General features: G+C 46.0%; 1 protein-coding gene across 3 annotated transcripts in view; it reads left to right on the top strand.

Moving 5' to 3' along the window:
- pik3cd (phosphatidylinositol-4,5-bisphosphate 3-kinase, catalytic subunit delta) overlaps positions 1–17,916 on the top strand; it is a 236,768-nt gene that overhangs the window by 54,585 nt on the left and 164,267 nt on the right. For all 3 annotated transcript variants that reach the window (XM_078238707.1, XM_078238706.1, XM_078238708.1), the window contains one exon: positions 9,036–9,146. The gene's annotated coding sequence lies outside the window, so the exon portion shown is untranslated. The remainder of the gene's footprint in view (positions 1–9,035; positions 9,147–17,916) is intronic.

The raw sequence follows: 17,916 nt of genomic DNA, 5'->3' as shown, positions 1-17,916 counted from the left end.
GAAAGTCTGATCCCATTAACTAGAGGAGAAGTCAGTGGAAATACACTGTAGGTTAATGGATCGATTCTTGTTTTATCATTAACAGAAACTGATTTCTTTCCGATCAGTAGAGGATCCAACTTCACAATTTTAACTAAGTAACAAATGTCCTTGCAGCACTGTGTCTGGAGAATGAGCGGTTTGTCATCCAAATAGAATCATAGAATCCCTACAGTGCAGTAGGAGGCCATTCGGCCCATCGAGTCTGCACCGTCTCTCTGACAGAGTATCTTACCCAGGCCCCCCCATCCCCGTAACTCCACACATTTCCCCGTGGCTAATCCATCTAACCTACACATCTTGGGACGCTGAAGGGGCAATTTATCATGGACAATCCACCTAACATACACATCATACACGCAGACACGGGGAGAATGTGTAAACTCCGCACAGACAGTGTTCCAAGCTGGGAATCGAAACCAAAAGAGAAAATGCTGGAAAATCTCAGCAGGTCTGGCAGCATCTGTAAGGAGAGAAAAGAGCTGGCGTTTTAAGTCCAGACGACCCTTTGTCAAATCGAACCCGGGACCCTGGCACTGTGGGGCAGCAGTGCTAACCACGGTGCCACTGTTCCTCACAAATAGTGAGAACCAAGATTGTGGGTATTGCGATTATGGGTAACGTATTTTGGTGGGAACTTCACTTACTTTTACCTGCAGGGAATTTAAAAGGGAGTTGTTGCTGTTTGCAGTCGGAGCAGTATATCTTTCTGAGCACTGTGAAGATTTAGTTTGAAAACTGGCGGGTCAAAGCTGTGTGTAGACGAATTTGGTTTTTGCAATGAAGCAGCTTTGAAATCCCCTGGTAAATGACAAGGATGTGATGTATTCTGCTGCTTTTTTAGACCCTGGCACTTTCCCCAAATGATGTGGAGATGCCGGCGTTGGACTGGGGTAAACACAGTAAGAAGTTTAACAACACCAGGTTAAAGTCCAACAACACCTGGTGTTGTTAAACTTCTTACGGACTTTCCCCAAATGGCAGGGTTGCTTTTAGTAAAAAAACTGGTTCGGCAGAGTGGACTTAACTGTGGAATAAATGTTGAGAGATCGCTTTGTCCATCTGATGTGGATTTGAGTATCGTGCCCCCCCCCGCCCCCTGCATTTCCCAGAAATGCTGTGAGAGTGGCCACCTTGTAGTGAAGGTGTTGTTAACACAGGCAGCTTCCCCCACAATCGAAAATGAGGCTATTGTGAGAAAGTGTTAGTTAGAAATGGGGGGGGGGGGGGGGGGAGGGTGGGTGGGTGTGGGGAGGGTGCGGGGTTGGGGGGTGGTGGCAGGGTTGCTGGTGGTTTTTTTTTTTCTGAAGTGCCGTGCATGTAGTTTCTGTTCTGCAGTTGGATTTCCTGTTATTGTGTTTGTGTGTGCGTGCGTGCGCGCGGACTAATTAAACATGTCTCGCTATTGGTTTCTAATCGTCCTCTCTGTTCTGAGCTGACCACATGGTTAACAGGTTCCAGTTGTGTTCACGCTGTAGTGACAACTTGCATTTATCTTGCACCTTTAACATTGCAAAATGCCACGGGAGCGCAATCGATAAAAATGCGACTATCTGCATATTGGATTTCAAGCCAGATGCTGAAGCGTGAAACTAGATGCAAAATCCTTTTCTTTATTTGCAGAATGCAGCATTACATGCATCTGTCTCCTACCTACCAATTCCAAAAGTCTCAGCGGTCTCCCTTTATATGTGCTCAAGGTACTTAATTAAACAATGCCTTTCACTTGTGCATCTTGACAATATGATTATCAGACCATTAAGAGACACAGGACATGTAACCAAAAAGATAGATTTTAAGGAGAATCTTAAAGAAGATGGATTTAAAAATCTTAAAGGGTGGCACAGTGGTTAGCACTGCTGCCTCACAGCGCCAGGGACCCGGGTTCAATTCTCTGCTTGGGTCGCTGTTTGTGTGGAGTTTGCACATTCTCCCCGTGTCTGCGTGGGTTTCTTCCGGTTTCCTTCCACAGCCCAAAGATGCGCGGGGTTAGGTGGATTGGCCATGCTAAATTGCCCCTTAGTCTCAGGGGGACTAGCAAGGGTAAATGCTTGGGGTGATGGGGATAGGGCCTGGGTGGGATTGTGGTCGGTGCTGGCTCGTTGGGCCGAATGGCCTCCTTCTGCACTGTAGGGATTCTATGATTCTGAGAGAGAGGCGCAGAGGTTTATGAAGAGAGCTTGGGGCTCAGGCAGCTATAGGCACAGCTGTCAATGGTGGAGCGATTAAATCAGGAATGCTCTTAATTTTTCTAGATTTTTTTCTCTCGTGGGATATGGGCATCGTTGGCAAGGACGGCATTTGTTGCCCGTCCCTGGTTGTCCTTGAACTGATTGGTTTGCTCGGCCAGTTCAGAGGGCAGTTAAAAGTCAACCACATTGCTGTGGGTCTGGAGTCACATGTAGGCCAGACTGGGTAAGGAGTCAGGTGTAGGCCAGACTGGGTAAGGACGGCAGATTTCCTTCCTTAAAGGGCTAATAGCGGGTGATAGGTTTTTACCACAAACAATGAGACTTTCATGGTCACTGTTACTAACTCTCAATTCTCGATTTTATTCATTGAATTTAAATTCCACCAGCTGCCGTGGTGGGATTTGAACGCACGTCCCCAGTGCATTAGCCTGGGCCTCTGGATTACTAGCCCAGTGACATTACCACTACACCACCGTCTCCCCATTCTTAATGCCAGAATTGGTGGGTGGGAGATGTCACAAAGGCCGTAAAAGGGTGACAGGGATAGGGAGGGACGGGACCCCATGGAAGGGTTTGAAGATGAGGAGTTGGGATATTGTCAGACTGAGGCCAGGGTTGCTCAACAGGCTCAGGGCAGAGTTGAGATACGGGAGGCAGTGGTGTCGTGGTATTATCACCGGACTAGTAATCCAGAGACCCAAGGTAATTCTCTGGGGACCCAGGTTCGAATCCCACCACGGCAGATGGTGAAATTTGAATTCGATAAAAATCTGGAATGAAAAGTCAAATGATGACCATGAAACCATTGTCGTAAAAACCCATCTAGTTCACGAATGTCCTTTAGGGAAGGAAATCTGCCGTCCTTACCCGGTCTGGCCTACATGTGACTCCAGACCCAGATGATGGGCAATAAATGCTGGCCCAGCCAGCGATGCCCACATCCTCTGAATGAATAAAAATAATTGTCTGTCTCTGCTTCTCTCCGTTGCCAGGGAGACGGTTGGAAACTATGGTCTGGGAACAAGTTTGTGGACGGGTTTTGTCGTTTCAATATTTGATTGGGGGAACTTTCCACTCAGTGTGAGGAATCACACACACTGAGAGTGTAATAGAGGTGGAGGTGAGCTGGAGCTGGGATCTTGTTGGTGTCGATATCGAACCTGAAGCTGTAGGTTTGGATGCATTGATGAAAAACAGAAAATCTCCAAACATGGCAGGAATATTGATTTAAATGGTTTTGCTCTGCATCAATGCTGGAGTTAGGGCCCAATCTGACACTGGAGTGAGTGACCCCTGGAAGGTCTGTCTCTCTCTTTCCCATTTCTCTCTCTCCCTCTTTCCCATTTCTCTCTCTCCCCTTCTCTCCCCCGCAACATGCTCTCCCCCCCCCTCCCCCAAACCCGCACTCGCGCTCTCTCTCTCTTCCCAGTCCCTTTCATGCTCCCCCTCTCTCACGCGCTCTCTCTCTCTCGCGCTCTCTCCCTCTCTCTCTCTTCCCTGTCCCACTCCCTCTCTCCTCTCTCTCTCTCCCCAGTTGTGCCCTCTCTCTCTCTGTGTCTGTGTCTTTTTCTCTCTCTCCAAAAGAGAAAACGCTGGAAAATCTCAGCGGGTCTGGCAGCACCTGCAAGGAGAGAAAAGAGCTGGCGCCTCGAGTCCAGATGACCTCTCGTCAAAGCTGATCTGGAGTCATCTGGACTCGAAACATCAGCTCTTTTCTCTCCTTACAGATGCTGCCAGACCTGCTGAGATTTTCCAGTATTTTCTCTTTTGGTTTCAGATTCCAGCATCCGCAGTAATTTGCTTTTATCCACTCTCCCACTCTCTCTCTCTCTCCCCAGTCCCACTCTCTCTCTCTCTCCCTGCCACCCTGTTCTCTACCCCTTTCCAGTGTTGGTGCAAAGCCCTGTTGGGTGACTATGTGGCGTTGACGGACTGGACTCTGAATGCTGCTCAGAGGGAGCTGAAATAGACTGTTTCTGAAGCTGCACGGAATCATGATGCAGGTTTGTGATGGTCACAACTCTTGGCTGCTTCGTACCTAAATATTCTGCAAATTGTTCTCTTGTTGGGTTTAGCGCTTTGCAGAACATGTTAACAAGGAAGGAAGCTGATTGTCACGGTTATCATGCACATTACTCAATGAGAGGACATAAAATAATGTCCTTTAATCTGGACTTTCTTCAGGACCTAGAGGGACTGTTGTAGACGGGACCTAAAGCTGCTTCCACTGGAGGTGGGACTAATGTATCCAGGGCTTGCTGTGGCTCTGGATTTCTCTACATCATTGAATGAGTAGTTTGACTTCTGATATTTCTTTCTTGGAGAACAAAACTTGCATCTTTGACCAAGCTTTTTGTTCCAAAGAGCAGCACAGTGGGTTAGCACTGCTGCCTCACAGCTCCAAGGACCCGGCTTCGATTCCCGGCTTGGGTCACCGTCTGTGCGGAGTCTGCATGTTCTCCCCGTGTCTGCGTGGGTTTTCTCCGGGTGCTCCGGTTTCCTCCCACTGTCCAAAGGATGTGCTGGTTAGGTGCATTGGCCATGGTAAATTCTCCCTCAGTGTACCCGAACAGGCGCCGGAGTGTGGTGACGAGGGGATTTTCACAGTAACTTCATTGCAGTGTTAATGTAAGCCTACTTGTGAAGCTAATAAATAAACTTAAACTTCAAATCTGTTTCCTTGCACTTTCACTATGGAGTCAAAGCGTGCATAGAAAGGGACCATCAGCTCGATTAAGTCTGTTCTATACATTTAGAGTCTAAATGTGTATCTGCAATAATAGTGTCTGTCTGGAAAATTCATTTCAATCGATGTATAAAAAATAAACTTTAACAGACAATAAGTATACTTTTGAACAGTAAGATGTTAAAAGGGCTTTGGGAGACTAATGGTATTATCACTAGTCTGTTAATCCAGAAACTCAGCTAATGTTCTGGGGACCTGGGTTCGAATCCCGCCATGGCAGGTGGTGGAATTTGAATTCAATAAATAAATCTGGAATTAAGAATCTACTGATGACCATGAAACCATGGTCGATTGTCGGAAAAACCCATCTGGTTCACTAATGTCCTTTTAGGGAAAGAAATCTGCCGTCCTTACCTGGTCTGGCCTACATGTGACTCCAGAGCCACAGCAAATGGGGTTGACTCTCAGCTGCCCTTGGGCAACTAGGGATGGGCAAGAAATGCTGACCCAGCCAGCGACGCCCATGCCCCACGAACAAATAAAAAAAAATTAACCTTTTGATTTGTTTAAAAAGATCCACCCTTCATGTAATGATTACATTTTCAATTCAGTTCCCAGTTGGTGGCACAGTGGTTAGCACTGCTGCCTCACAGCGCCAGGGATCTGGGTTCGATTCCTGGCTTGGGTCACTGTTTGTGTGGAGTTAGCACATTCTCCCCATGTCTGCATGGGTTTCCTCCGGGTGCTCCAGTTTCCTCCCACAGTCCAAAGATGCGCTGGTTAGGTGGATTGTCCATGCTAAATTCTCCCTCAGTGTACCCGAACAGGTGCAGGAGTGCGGCGACTAGTGGACTTTCACAGTAACTTCATTGCAGTGTTAATGGAAGCCTACTTGTGACTAATAAAGAAACTTTTGGACTTTTGTATTCTGTAACTATCTGTAAACAAGGCAGACGCTTGTCAAATTGTTCCGAGGGACTGCCCCATTAGCTTTTCCCAGAATCGAAGTTTTGATTCTGCTAAAGTCTTGAAAGAATAACTAGAATACTGTTGCAATTAAGATACTAACTTGACCACAAATGTTTTGCCGTCTCTGCTAATATCTAGTTTATTTATAATTGAGGCCCTAGCCTGTGGCTCAGTTGTCACTTGTAGCAAAGTAGTTGATATTCCAATAATCCTTCCTATGAAAATATCTCTTCTGACTCCTAATTGAATTTGTAAGTGACTTGCAGTCAAGCTTTTCCAAGTACCTCCCAATTAGTAAACTTGGCTGATCAGTAAGTGTCCCAGGAGTTACAGGAAAGGCTGGGTCATTTAAACACATGGCTGCACCCTCGCAGCAGATTGCATTGTGTTTTACAAGTTATAACACATTTATCTTTGTGAAATATTGTGTATTCTCAAAGACGACCCCATGATTTTTAGCCTGCTTTGAAAAAAAACTCTAGCTTTTCACCGAACTTGTGTAAAAGCTGACTCTGGTTTATCAGAGGGTCAAAGCCCAAAACTGTTAGAATCAAAATACAATCCTAGAGATGTTAATAGTTTGATTCCATTGTAAATGCTTAAATACTGTTGAAAATGAATACTGGTAAAAAATGCTGAAAACATTTCTGTTTTAAGTCTTGTTTTTAATATTCAAGTTATTAAACTGATAACCATAGGATCCCTACAGTGCAGAAGGAGGCCATTTGGCCCATCAGATCTGCACTGACTCTCTGAAAGAGCATCTTCCCTTGGCCCATCAGTGCCCCCCCCCCCCCCCCCCCCCCAAAAACCCTATCCACGTAACCCCACCCATTTATCATGGTTAATCCATCTCACATAGACATCTTGGGACACTAAGGGGCAATTTAGCATGACCAATCCACCTAACCTGCATATCTTTGGACAGTGGGAGGAAACCGGAACATCCGGAGGAAACCCACACAGACACGGGGAGAATGTACAGACTCCACACAGGCAGTGACCCAAGCCGGGAATCGAACCCGGGTCCCCGGCAGTGCTAACCATTGTGCCACTGTGTCGCCAAGGTGTATTACAACACACCGTTGCCATGACAAATGGTTGAAGCCATCAGTCATATTGTTATCTCTGTGCAATCGCCATGGTGAGGGCAGCCAGAGTTTAGTTTACAGGATGGGGTTCGAGTGGTGGGCAGTGTGGAACTCCCCGCCCTCTATGCATTAAGGTGACCCAGGAGTATATTTCTTGTGCAATAAAGGAGTGATTCCACCATCCCGACAGTGAGTGTGGAGATACACTGACAACATTTTTACATCAAATCTCCTTTGACTGTCGTTTCTCTGCATTAATGTCGTTGTTCATTTCTGGGCTTGTCTGTGTGGATACATGCGTAAGCTTATTCCCGGTACAATGTTGAAATCTCCAACCTTTTAGCGATTGATATTACATGTAACATTTATAAGGAGTGGGTCATGTCAGCTAAGCTGTTAATTCACCATCCAGTTAGTGCCGTCAAACTTGACTTTTCAAGTCCCGCTCCAGGACTTGAACCTTTAACCGAGGCTGACATTTCAGCTTGATTCTCAAGATGCAGTTCATGTGCAAGCAGCAGGGAGTTTGCCTGATATCTGCATTCCTCCTTGGAGCAAAGGCGACCAGGGACAGATTCAGTTGCCATTTGTTTCGGGCGCTGCTGTGCACAAATGGGCTGCCACATCTGCCGAAGTAATCAATCGTCGGTCGAGTGTCTCGCAAAGTTCCGGAACATGTCATGAGGTGTTACTGGCACAAGCCGGTGCTTGGGAAAGGGAACGAGGCTGCCTAGACCAGCTGGGACCCGCACCTGCCCTTCTCTCTAAACACGGGTGCTCCACGGTTGGCAGGAGTTTGGCTCTCTCTATAAACAGCTACAGGAAATTCTGGAGGAATTTTGAAGAAATTCAACACCATCCAGGACAAAGCAGCCTGCTTGATTGCTATCCCTTCCACAAACATTCAATCCCTCCACTACTGACAAACGTTGGCAGTAGTGTGTACCATCTTCAAGCTGCACTGCAGGATCTCACCAAGGCTCCTTAGGCAGCACCTTCTACCATCTAGAAGGACAAGGGCAGCAGATGCCTGGGAACACCACCACCTGCAAGTTCCCCTCCAAGCCACACACCATCCTGTCTTGGAAATATATCACCGTTCCTTCGCAGTCACTGGGTCAAAATCCTGGAATTTCCTCCCCAACAGCAGTGTGGGCGTACCTACACCACAGGGACTGCAACATTTCAAGAAGGCAGCTCACCACCACCTTCTCGAGGGCAATTAGGGATGGGCAATACATGTGGCTTAACCAGTGATGCCCCGAGGCCACAAATGAATTTTTAGAAAAAGGTACACAGCCTTTGTAAAGGGAAAAGATTGGTTCATATTTCTGCAATTTGCCCTTTGACAGAACATTCTGTTTGCATCTGAAATGCGGCACAGCGGTTAGCACTGCTGCCTCACAGCGCCAGGGACACGGGTTCGATTCCAGTCTTGGGTCACTGTCTGTGTGGAGTTTGTACATTCTCCCCGTGTCTGCATGGGTTTCCTCCGGGTGCTCCGGTTTCCTCCCACAGTCCAAAGATGTGCGGGTTAGGTGGATTGACCATGCTAAATTGCCCCTTAGTATCCCAGGATGTGTAGGTTGGAGGGATTTACGGGGTAAATACATGGGGTCACAGGGATAGGGCCTCGGTGGGATGCTGTCAGAGAGCAGACTCGATGGGCCAAATGGCCTCCATCTGCACTGTCGAGATTCTATGATTTTAAAACATTTTTCCCCACTACCCGCAGACTGGGTTTATAATACTCTACTGTTGCTTTTGATATTTAACTTTTTATAGTTTTCTTCCCCCTTTTATTCTGTCTTTCTGAATTGGAATTTTAATTGTAAAGCTAACAAATTCTAAAGTTCTTTTTATGAATAAGACGCAAGTTGGTTAAGTTACGATATTTATATTTACAATCTCCCGGCACAAGGTCCAAGTGAACGGTTGTGAATTAGACCAACAACGTTGCCCGGTTTATCTCTGAGTGGGGCCTATCTCCTCTCGGTAATATTTCAGGTTTTGGATGTCATCGTGTTGATCATGTTTGATTTATTTTTTAACCTTCAGTCGCGAGTCGGAAAATGCCGGTACGAGTGTGAAGCTGTTTCAGTGGAAAGTCGAATGGACGGCGATGGAACCGGGAATTCTATAACTCGTGTTTACTTCTGATCCAATAAGGTTGGTGCTTGTTTCTGTTAGTCAAGCAGTTCTGGTTCACAGTGCCAGTTGTTCGGTCTCCGTCTGGAGTAGCGAGCCTGTTAGAGTGCCGGTGGTTATCGTGGGCGGGATTTTACCCCCCCCCCCCTCCCCCAACCTCACATGGACACAGTTCATCACATTGGCCGCCAATGCTATCTTCTGGTTCTGTCGATATCTGTGGAATTTTGTGTGGTTCACCCGTCCTGCTGCTGGGGGTCACCAGGAACCAGAAGATCCCGCTGGGGGAAGGGCCAGAAAATCCTGATATATAGAAACTAGAAGCAGGAGGAGGCCATTCGGCCCTTCAATCCTGCTCCGCCATTCATTATGATCACGGCTGGTCATCCAACTCAATAGCCTGATTCCCCCCCTTCCCTCCTATATCCCTTGATCCCTTTAGCCCCAAGAGCTATATCTAATTTATTCTTGAAATCAGACAACGTTTTGGCCTCAACTACTTTCTGTGGCAGTGAATTCCACACATTCACCACCCTCTGGGTGAAGAAATTTCTCCTCGCCTCAGTTCTAAAAGGTTTACTTACCCCCTTATCCTCAAACTATGACCCCTAGTTCTGGACTCCTCCACCATTGGGAACATTCTTTCCGAATCTACGCTGTCTAACCCTGTTAGAATTTTATAAGTTTCTATGAGATCCCATCTCATTCTTCTAAACCCCAGTGAATATAATCCTAACCGACTTAGTCTGTCCTTATGTGACAGACCTGCCATCCCAGGAATCAGCCTGGTAAACCTTCGCTGTGCTCCCTCTATAGCAACATCCTTCCTCAGATAAGGACACCAAAACGCGCACAATACTCCAGGTGTGGCTTAACCAGTGCCCTGTACAATTGCAACAAAATATCCCTATACTCAAATCATCTCGCTATGAAGGCCAACATACCATTTGCCTTCTTTACTTCCTGCTGTACCTGCATGCTTACTTTCAGCAACTGATGAAAGGTCTCATTGAGTATCCACCTCTTTCAATTTGCACCCATTCAAGTAATAATCTGTCTTCCTATTATTGCTACCAAAGTGGATAACCTCACATTTATCCACATTATACTGCATATAAATGTCTCTCTAAAATATGGGTGGCACTGTGGCACAGTGGTTAGCACTGCTGCCTCACAGCGCCAGGGATCCGGGTTCAATTCCAGCTTTGGGTGACTGTCTGTGTGGACTTTGCACGTTCTCCCCGTGTCTGCGTGGGTTTCCTCCGGGTGCTCCCGTTTCCTCCCACAGTCCAAAGCTGTGCGGGTTAGGTGGATTGGCCATGCTAAAGTGCCTCTTAGTATCAGCGGGACTAGCAGGGTTATGGGGATAGGCCTGGGTGAGATTGTTGCTGGTGCAGGTTCGATGGGCTGAATGGCCTCATTCTGCATTGTAGGAATTCTATGATTCAATTAAAGAATAACTTGTCATACAATCGGATTTTCTGAGTAACAGTTTCTATTTAATTAATATTCCAAGTACTTAAACCTCTTGCTTTATCTGAGTTCTGCTTTTCATTTCTCAATACAGGTATTGAATCTTATGTCTGTTGTAGAATCTGTGGGTGGCTGGTACTGTTCCTAATTACTTCAACTGTGAGAATCTTGTTCTCTCAGAGCTCTGTCTGAGTGTTTCAAGAAGGAAAATGTGTGGGGTTACAGGGATAGGGCAGGGGAGAGGACCTGGATAAGATGCACTCTCTGTCAGAGAGTCAGTGCAGACTTGATGGGCCAAATGGCCTTTCCTGCACTGTAGGAATTCTATGCTCTCTAGTTTTAGACTCCCCTATCTTTGGGAAAAGATATTGACGATCTCGCTGATCTATGCCTCTCATTATTTTATAGACCTCTATAAGATCACCCCTCAGCCTCCCATGCTCCAGAGAAAAATGTCCCAGTCTATCCAGCCTCTCCTTGTAACTCAAACCATCAAATCCCGGTAACATCCTCGTCGTGATCATGCTGAATGGAGGGAGCAGGGGCTTGGAAGGGACGAATGGCCTCCTCCTGCTCCTATTTTCTGCTTTCTATACGAGTGCCTTGGATAGAATGGGATTGGTCAATGTCCTTTTTCATAGCCTGGGACTAAATTAGTGACTGAACTCTGACCCCTTTCCTCCGTGAAGCTCTTGTAGTCGAGCAGCAAATTGTATTCCGGTGACAGCCGCGGTGTGATTGGCTGCTGGCGTAGCGAGTGTCAGGAGCTGCTGCAGCCAATAGCGAGAGGCTTGTGTGAGAAGTGAATGTAACAGTTTAAGCGTGTTGTTGTTGTTGTTGTTGACCAAGGGCTGCAGCTGCACACAACTCGGTGGTTTCCTTTCCTTTTATCTGTTGGTTCATTTTTCCGGCAGAAGCCCATTTCATCCGCAGTTTTTAAAAAAAACTGCAAAGAGAAAGAAATTGGGCAATAGAAATAGTTGTGAGTCGGTTGTGAGATAGACCAGAACGAATGGCCACTCACGCCTACTATTCTCTCTATGGGCTGCCATTAGCAGCCTTTCCCCCTGGTTTCTGTGACTATGGCTCATCTTTCATTCCCTCCCCCTGCAGTATAAATATCTCCCGCTTTCTCTGCCTTTTAGCTTTGACAAAGGGTCACCTGGATTCGAAACCTCAGCTCTTTTCTCTCCTTACAGATGCTGCCCAGACCTGCTGAGATTTTCCAGCATTTTCTCTTTTTGGTTTATTTAGAACAGAATGAATTCCTTGTTTCGCTATTGTAAAGCAATCTTGATTGAATGAGAATTTTGGGTACAGGGGGAGGCAGTGGTACTGTCGCTGGGCTAGTAATCCCAGGGTGGCACAGTAGTTAGCACTGCTGCCTCACAGCGCCAGGGACCTGGGTTCGATTCCCGGCTCAGGTCACTCTCCTCGTGTCTGCTTGGGTTTCCTCCGGGTGTTCCGGTTTCCCCCCACCGTCTGAAAGACGTGTTGGTTAGGGTGCATTGACCAGGATAGGCGGCGGACTGTGGCGACTAGGGGAATTTCACAGTAATTTCATTGCAGTGTTAATGTAAGCCTTACTTGTGACTAATTAATTAACTTTAACTTTAATCCAGAGATCCAGGGCACTGCTTCCTCACAACGCCAGGGACCTGGGTTCAACTCCAGCCTCAGGTCACTGCCTGTGTGGAGTTTGCACATTCTCCCTGTGTCTGCGTGGGTTTCCTCCGGGTGCCCCGGTTTCCTCCCACAAAGATGTACAGGTTCGGTGGCTTGGCCATGCTAAATTAGGATGTGTGGGTAAGGGGGATTAGTGGGGTAAACACATGGGATTATGGGGATAGGGCCTGGGTAGCATGATCTGTTGAAGCGTTGGTGCAGGCTCGATGGGCTGAATGGCCTCCTTCTGCACTGTAGGGTTTCTTTGTGTTCTACGGGTAATCTCTGGGGATTGGGTTTGAATTCCACCACAGCAGATGGTGAAACTTGAATTGAATAAAAATGTAATTAAAAGTCTACTGGTGACCATGAAATCATTGTCGATTGTCGTAAAAACCCATCTGGTTCACTAATGTCCTTTAGGGAAGGAAATCTGCCGTCCTTACCTGGTCTGGCCTACACATGACTCCAGACCCACAGCAATGTGGTTGACTGTTAAATGGCCCAGCAAACCACTCAGTTGAGGGACAATTAGGAATGGGCAATAAATGCTGGCCCAGCCAGTGACGCCCACATCCCCTGAATGAATAATTTTTAAATGTGTGTTGTCAGACCAGTATTATTCCTTCACGGTTGTTCCATTTATCATTGGCCGACAGGATGACCTCCCTGATCCATTTGTTTCAATTCATCCCTCACTTTTTTGAGTTCGGCCCTATCGGCAAAGTTGTGTGTGTCCACTGTGGCTCAGGGTAGCACTTGCCAGCTCGGAGTCAGAGAGGCTGTGGGCTCAAAATCCCTCTGAGATCACCAAAGCCTGCGCCGATGCTCCAGTGCTGCACTGTCGGAGGTACCAGCTTTTGGGTGAAAAGTTAGTCCCAGGTCCTCTCTGCCCTTACATGGATGTAAAAGATCCCACAGCACTAATTTGAACAAGACCGCGAGAGCTATCCCTGGTGCTCTAAGACCAATCCTTACCCCTAATCAACATCGCAAAAACAGATTATCTGATCGCGATCACACTGTCGTTTTTGGGATCTTGCTGTGCACAAATTAGCTGAAGCTTTTTCTACATTGGAACGGTGATTTCAAGAGTACTTCATCAGCCATAAATCTCCGGGTGCTCCGGTTTCCCCCCCTCACTCCAAAGATGTGCAGGTTAGGTCGATTGGCCACGCTAAATTGTCCCTTGGTGTTGGGAGATTAGCAGAGGGAGGACAGCAAGGAAAGGGAGCAGAGTGAGTGGAGCAATGGTCTGGAGGCCATGCAGAGAGCTCTGCACATTGAGAAGAACGTGAACCAGAGTCTGCTGGATCTGCACAAACCCTCCTCTAGGAAGACTGAGCCTCATCTTTGTGACTTCCTGGAATCTCACTACTTGAACGAACAAGTGAAGATGATCAAGAAACCTGGAGATCACATCACCAACCTGAAGAGACTGGGAGCCCCTGAGCAGTTAGCTGTTATACCGTTAAAGGTTCAAAATAGGAGCTTCTCGATGCTTGCTTGCGCCCACAGTTCTGTCCAACACTAGACTGACCCCTAGATACGGGTCATGTGTTCTCTTACATCACTGTGTGGGCGGTACTGTACTCAGTCCCACATTAACCCTTTATGTGCCAGACCCTAATACCACTATACTTCAGCCCCATGAGCCTACTCTCTCCTGACTGTGACTTCACTTTCACTTTCCTGTCTTCCCTCCATAACTCTTCACTCTCTTCAATCACAAACCTGTCTAACTCTGCCTTGAGTATATTCAATGACCCATCTGGCTGAAGAAGAGAATTCCACAGATCAATGACCCTCATCTCAGTCTCAAATGGGAGACCTCCAATTTATAAATTGCTTCCCCTACTCTGGACTCCCCCATGAGGAGCAACATCCTCTCAGCGTCTGCCTTGTCAGGTTCCCTCGGGATCCCACGTTTCTCTAAGATCACCTCTCATTCTTCTAAATCCCAAGACGAAGCCCAGTCCATCACGCAAACCAGCCTCCCATCCATTGACACTGTCTACACTTCCCGCTGCCTCGGGAAAGCAGCCAGCATGATCAAAGACCCCACGCACCCCGGACATTCTCTCTTCCACCTTCTTTTGTCTGGAAAAAGATTCAAAAGTCTGAGGTGATACATCAACCGACTCAAGAACAGCTTCTTCCCTGCTGCCATCAGACTTTTGAATGGACCCACCTTGTAGTAAGTTGACCTTTCTCTGCACCCTAGCTATGACTGTAACATTACATTCTGCACCCTCTCCTTTCCTTCTCGATGAACAGTATGCTTTGTATCACGCCCAAGAAACAATACTTTTCACTGTATCTCGATATATGTGACAATCGTAAATCAAATCAGTGGGTGTAGGCTCAACTGCTAACCTTTCCCCATAAGATAATCCCCTTCACCCCAGGAATCAGTAAGTGAGTCTTCTCTGAACTGATTCTAATGCAGTTATATCCTCGTAAGCAAGAAGACCAAAACCATACATTGTACTCTAGGGTGTGGTCTCACTGAGGCCCTGGACCTATGTAGCAACACTTTCTTTCTTTTCTGTTCCCCTTGTCTCTACAATAAACACCAACATTCCATTTTCCTTCCTTCCCAATCACATGGATCATACAACCAGTGTCAGGTAATCAGAGGATATGATTTCAGTGTGTATCTTGGTTTTTAAAAAATTCATTTGTGGGACATGGGCGTCGCTGGCTGGCCAGCATTTATTGTCCATCCCTAATTGCCCCTTGTTTAGAGGTCAGTTGAGAGTCAGCCACATTGTTGTGGGTCTGGTGTCACATGTAGGCCAGACCGGGTAAGGATGGTGGATTTCCTTCCCTTAATTGCCATTCATGAACCAGATGGTTTTTTCTGACAATCGACAATGGTTTCATGGTCATCATTAGACTTTTAACTCCAGATTTTTTTATTGAATTCAAATTCCACCATCTGCCATGGCGGGATTCAAACCTGTTGGTTAAAAGCAACTGTCCGTTCTGAAACAACTGAAGTAAGTAAATTATGATTAGTGTACTATTATTAGAGAGTTTACTAACTTGTACAAACTTTTATTGGAAGCGTGGATATTTGAGAACGAACACGAAACCGCAATATCTGGTGTGGTAATGATATTACTGGACGACTAACTTATACCCTAGTTTATACCCTCCCCACCTCTCCAATAGCTACAGCGAATAGACAGTGGGGTGGAACTGGTGAGTGGCTCCTGCAGTGAATCAGCACACGCTCCCAATACTCTCCGTCTGAGCTGTAACCATTCTTTAATTCAGTGCTTTTTGTGTTCAGTTTAAATAGACTGAAATAATCTAGATATTAAATCATAAACAACAGCAGAAATACTTGACCATAAAGCAATCCGCTTCTCATGAAAAAAAATCATTGATTCATTCATGTCCTTAAATCACCATCACAAAACAGGTTATTTAGTGACTCACTGTTTATCATTTATTATTTATGCGGTTTGTGGGAGCTTGCTGTGCACAAATCAGATGCCACATTTCCTACATTACAACAGATGCACCATTTCAGAGATTGCCTCATTGGCTGCAAAGAGCTTCAGAAGGTGCTAAAGTTGCGAAAGATTTGATATAGATTACGCCTTTTTTTGGACTGGAACCTGACTGTCTGGCTTGTCTGTAACTCCCAGTCCTGCAGCAACAGGCTCGAGTCTGCACTGCCCTGAGCAAAGCGGTCAGTTGTATCATCATTTCCCTGGACAGCACGGAGTGGACAATAACTGCTGACCCTACCAGTGACACCCACATGCGAGCAAGGGGCGTGCGAGCAAGGAACATGCGTACGCACCAGCAAGGGACATACATACACGCCAGCAAGGAACATACATACACGCCAGCAAGGAACATACATACACGCCAGCAAGGAACATGCGTACACGCCAGCAAGGAACATGCGTACACGCCAGCAAGGAACAAAAGTAGACCATTCAACCCATTGAGCCTGCTCCAAGAATTCAATTTTTTAAAAGAAGTAAGCTCCTCAAAAGCCTCATATATGATTTAAAATTAAAAAAACTCCTTAAGCCTCAAAAGTAGCTCAGAGAAAGGTTTTTGAACAGAATTTATTTTAACCGAATTAAGGAGTGATATTCCTATTTGGTTCTCTGGCCCTGAACAGTAATTCACGTTGTTGTTTGTTTGCAAGAAGTGGTGATAAAGGATGAAGAGTTGTTGTTGCATTATAATAAGTAACAAACTTTCCTGAAATAAAGTGTCGGTTAGATGCTTATTTTAAGAAAATGGTACACTTCAATTAGCGAGGGTAGAAAAACGCAGTTCCAGAAAGCATTCCGAGTGATTTAATTTGGTTCAAGCTGATGGTGACTTGTTGATTTTGGGGTCTTACCATCATGTTTACAGTATTTACTTGGGGACTTTCCATTCTAAATGTTGACATACAGAATGTGACAGCAGATATTTATGGTTTGGAGACAGGAAGTGTGTAGACACAAGATAGTTTGCAGATAGAAAAATAGGCATTCAGTGAGCAGCCTAGGTGACCGAAAGGAAGGGGAAAGATTGGCAGGGGATTTACCTTGTCTCATTTCAACAATCCCTGGCTGTGAAACAGCAGAGGTTGGATATAGTTATGACTGTGACATCAAAGTTAACCTAGTTTGAACACTGGCAACCTAACTTGTATCTCCAATTGGTTCTTTTTGGGGTGGGGGAGGCGATCAAAGAACCGTAAAGCGGTTCCCACTCTGAAGAAGGTCGTTCAGCCCATCAAACCTCTGCTGGCTCTCCGCAGAAGTTAATTTAGTTAATCCCTCTCCCTTGCCCTTTCCCTGTCACCCTGCAATCTTCATTTTGCTCTCTGTACATGTCCAATTCCCTTTAGAAAGCCACAATTGAATCTGCCTCCACTATTTTTGTTTTAAAAAAAAAAGGTCTCCTCAAGTCGCCTCCTGTCAATCATTTGAAAATCTGAGTCCTCTGGTTCTCAACCCTTTTGCAATGGAAACATTGGTGTGTATGTATGTTCCTTGCTCGCATGTGGGTGTCACTGGTAGGGTCATGATGTGGAGATGCTGGCGTTGGACTGGGGTAAACACAGTAAGAAGTTTAACAACACCAGGTTAAAGTCCAACAGGTTTATTTGGTCGCAAAAGCCACACAAGCTTTCGGAGCTGCAAGCCCCTTCTTCAGGTGAGTGGGAATTCTGTTCACAAACAGAGCATATAAAGACACAAACTCAATTTACATGAATAATGGTTGGAATGCGAATACTTACAACTAATCAAGTCTTTAAGAAACAAAACAACGTGTTCCGCACACACGAGGACGGCCTCAACCGGGATATTGGGTTCATGTCACACTATTTGTAACCCCCACAGAGTTTCACTGGCTGTCTTGTCTGGAGACAATACACATCTTTTTAGCCTGTCTTGATGCTCTCTCCACTCACGTTGTTTTGTTTCTTAAAGACTTGATTAGTTGTAAGTATTTGCATTCCAACCATTATTCATGTAAATTGAGTTTGTGTCTTTATAAGCTCTGTTTGTGAACAGAATTCCCACTCACCTGAAGAAGGGGCTTGGAGCTCCGAAAGCTTGTGTGGCTTTTGCTACCAAATAAACCTGTTGGACTTTAACCTGGTGTTGTTAAACTTCTTACTGGTAGG

The sequence above is a fragment of the Mustelus asterias genome, chromosome 22 (assembly GCF_964213995.1).
Source record: "Mustelus asterias chromosome 22, sMusAst1.hap1.1, whole genome shotgun sequence".
NCBI classification, from domain to species: Eukaryota; Metazoa; Chordata; class Chondrichthyes; order Carcharhiniformes; family Triakidae; genus Mustelus; species Mustelus asterias.
The sequence above is the reverse complement of the archived record's forward strand: the minus strand, read 5'-3'. Positions and strand labels throughout refer to the sequence as shown.